Source organism: Dipodomys spectabilis, unplaced genomic scaffold (genome assembly GCF_019054845.1).
Source record: "Dipodomys spectabilis isolate Male_0828 unplaced genomic scaffold, ASM1905484v1 ptg000084l, whole genome shotgun sequence".
Taxonomy (NCBI): Eukaryota; Metazoa; Chordata; class Mammalia; order Rodentia; family Heteromyidae; genus Dipodomys; species Dipodomys spectabilis.
This window is the reverse complement of record NW_024870761.1, coordinates 3,479,917-3,484,065: the sequence shown is the minus strand read 5'-3', so window position 1 is coordinate 3,484,065 and position 4,149 is coordinate 3,479,917.

Genomic DNA, 4,149 nt, shown 5'->3' with positions numbered 1-4,149 from the left:
GAGGGCTGACACTCTCACCTATGGGTATTTTTCCGTGGGGCCAAGGCCTGATGCAATCCAAATGGATTATCTCGATAGTCTTCAAAAATAAGGACCTCTGTAGTTCAAAAAAATCCATCGAGACACGTTTTATATAATAAATGTTCTCCAAATCACCAACCCCCAAAATTATGATATCCAAAGCTCCAAACATCAAAGAGAAAGCCTCTTTTCCCCTTCTCTTTGTCTCTCCTTCGCTACAGACAATACTTCTTTCGAGGTCTTTTCCTTTTTCCCTTCTACCAGTTCTTTCTTCTCTTTAGGACTCTCCACTCTCCACAGACCTGAACTGTTTTGCAAGGCTCATCAGTTACCGTCCTTCACCTTCTGCCCTCCCTCAACTTCCTCTCCACCCAGGTTTTTCCCCTTATGCTATCACACCACTTCCTTCCTTCCAGGACTTTTTCTTTTTCTCTCACCTTCTCTTGCTCTGAACAAGCAGCCTACATAAAGTCTGTACCCCTTCTCCATTCCAACTGCCTGTTTTCAAACTGCCCACAGCCAATCACTTCTTAACAGCTCAATTCGTGGTGATTAATGCACCAGTCCCTCCCACAGGATGCCTCACCTTCTTTGGTGGCATTCTTTGTCCTCTCCAGCTGGCCAGGAAATGGGCCCATGCTGATTATCACACCCTATAGATTATCGGGCCCGCTGATTATTACAGTATCCTCCTTGTGAACAAGTAGCAATTGAAATTGGAAATTTGATTGTGGTATTACAAACTCATTGTGACATCACAAACTCATTTTGACATCATCACTACCACGACATAACAAACCCCTTGTAACAACATTGTCATAGTGACATCATGATTCCATTTTGACATCTCAAATCTATTATGACCTCTTAGCTCCTTGGAAAAATAACATGCCATTTTCAACATCACTGTCCCTTTCTGTACACATATCCTTGTTGTGAACTGACAGTTGAGATCAGACATGCCATTATAAAATCAAAAATTGTTTGTGACATCCTTAACAGTGTGACATAACATTTTCATTATGAGAGCATCAGCTCATTGTGACATCACCAAACTTAATGACAGAATCGCATTATGACAACAATTCTTGTGAAATCACAGACACATTGGGAATGCCTATTCTGTGATTTCATTGTATTTCAAATGTGGCATGAGAGTTGATTTCAGAAATGCATTTTTGTGCATACAAACCATTTTGACATCATACTAACTTTGTGACATCACAGTACCATTGTGATATCACTAACACAATGTGACATCAAAAACCTCTCCTGTCCCCCTAACTTTTGTGACATGCTGACATTGTGATATGTTAGACTTTTTGCCCTCATAATTTGTTTTCAAACTCATATCTCATTTATGACTTGAGATAACAGAAATCAACTCTGACATCATGACTATTGTGACATCACACTGACAGATGTCATGATCATCATGTCACATTGTGATATCACAAAAGGTTTTGATATCACAATTAATTGCTGACACCATACAGTAAGGGGGCTATGATGTAACAATTGGTTAGTGATATCCAAATGGCATAATGGATCTCAATTGTTATGAAATCACAGAGAATATGAGTTCACAACAGACTGTGGTATCTCCAAAGTCATGTGTTTTCACAAATGTTATGAAGTCATAGGAGGATTGTGATGTCACATTGTGACACAATGTTTACGATGTCTGTCAGTGTGATGTCACAATGGTCATGATGTGACAGTGGATTTCTGATATCATATATCATAACTGAAATATTATAAGGTTGAAAACAGATTATGAGCTCATAAAGAGCCTAAGACATCCGAATTGCTGCACATCACAAGACTTATGAGGTCTGGGCAGGTTTTGGATGTCACAGTGTGTTAGTGATATCACCATGGCAATGTGATGTCACAAAGTGATTGTGATGCCGTATATTTATGAGATCACAATATGTTTCTGACATCAACACACATGCCACATATGAAATAGAATGAAATAAGAGAATAGGCATTTACAATGTGTCTATGACATCATAATGACAATATAATGTCATAATGCTATGAGATCATTGTAAATTGGTAATGTTGCAAGAAGGTAATTGTGTAATAATGAATATGCATTGTCACACTGGCGATGGGATCACAAGGGGTTTGTGATGTTACAATGGCATATATGAATTCAATAGTCATGTGTTCACAATGAGGATATGGGTACACAAAGGGCCTATGATGTCACGTATGCCATGTGTGTTTACAAAGGTACTTGGGGTCATGATAGCTTTATGATACACAGTTGTGATGAAGTCACAATGGGTTTTTGATATTATAATGATTTGTAATATCTCAAACACAAGTCCATTTTCAATTGTTACTATTTCACAATGTGCATACAAGTTCACAGAATGAGCTGGAAGTCATAATGGATATGAATTTTTAAAAATGTTAGGAGATCATTTTGGTTTGTGAATATACAATGGGACAGTGATATCACCATGACAATGTCAACTCATTATTATTGTTTTGCTGTCACAATTAGTTGATGATTCCACAGTTGTGGTGAGGTCACAAAATATTGTTGTTTTTGCATGTCACAATGACATGATGATTCTCAATTGTCTTAACTTTCAATGTGTATATTAGTTCACAAAGGGACTGTGGTTTCTCCAAAAGTATGTGTTGTCACACATATACTGAAATCCTAAAAGGTTTGTGATGTCAGAATTTGACACAATGGATATTACATCTGGCAGTGTGATGCCACCATGGTCATGATGTCACTGGGAATTGTGATATAAAATGTCATCTGTGCAGCCTTTCTTTGATTTGTTGTGTTTCCGGGTCTCTATTCAGAAAATTTCGGCCTGAGCCAAGGAGACCCAGGGTTTCTCCTATTCCATCCTGTAATGTTTTCAGAGTGTCTGCTTTGAGTTCAAGGTCTTTGATCCATTTGGAGTTGATTCTGGTGCAGGGTGATATATAAGGATCTAGCTTTAGTTTTCTACATGTAGTTAACCAGTTTTGCCAGCACCATTTACTGAAGAGGCTGTCTGTCTTCCATTCTATTGTTTTAGCTCCCTTATCGAAGATTAGATGGCTATAGGTCTGTAGGTTCATTTCTGGGTTTTCAATTCTATTCCATTGGTCCTGAGGTCTGTTCTTATGCCAATACCAAGCTGTTTTGATTACTATGGCTTTATAGTAGAGTTTGAAATTTGGTATTGATATTCCTCCAGCAGTATTCTTTCCGTTGAGGAGCGTTTTTGCTATTCGGGGTCTTTTATTGTTCCATATGAATTTTTGGATTGCCTCTTCTATTTCCTTGAAGAATGAGGGTGGAATTTTGATAGGTATTGCGTTGAATTTGTATATAGCCTTGGGTATAAGGTTGCAGAGCTTCTGCAGGGCAAATGACATAGCTAGCAAGATCAATAGAAAGCCCACGGACTGGGAGAAGATCTTTACTAACCATACAACGGACAAGGGTCTCATATCTAAAATATACTTGGAACTCAAAAAATTAAACCACCCAACAACAAATCCTCAAAGAAACAACTGCCCAATAAGTAAGTGGGCGAAAGACTTAAAGAGAAGCTTCTCTGAAGAAGAAAGAAGGATGGCCAATAGACACATGAAGAAATGTTCAACATCCCTAGCCATAAAAGAAATGCAAATCAAAACAACATTGAGATATCACCTCACTCCAGTTAGAACAGCAAAAATCAAGAACTCTAACAACAACAGATGCTGGAGGGGATGTGGACAGAAAGGAACCTTACTTCATTGTTGGTGGGAATGTAAACTTGTTCAACCACTTTGGAAAGCAGTATGGAGGTTCCTCAAAAGACTCCACATAGAGCTCCCCAACGACCCAGCAATCCCACTTTTGGGCATTTACCCAAATGATCACAAACAAGGCCACACTAAAGCTACCAGCACAACTATGTTTATTGCAGCATTATTTACCATAGCTAAGACATGGAACCAACCCAGATGCCCCTCAGTAGATGAATGGATCAAGAAGATGTGGTATATATACACAATGGAATTCTATGCCTCCATCAGAAAGAATGACATTGCCCCATTTGTTAGGAAATGGAAAGGCTTGGAAAAAATTATATTAAGTGAAGTAAGCCAGGCCCAAAGAAA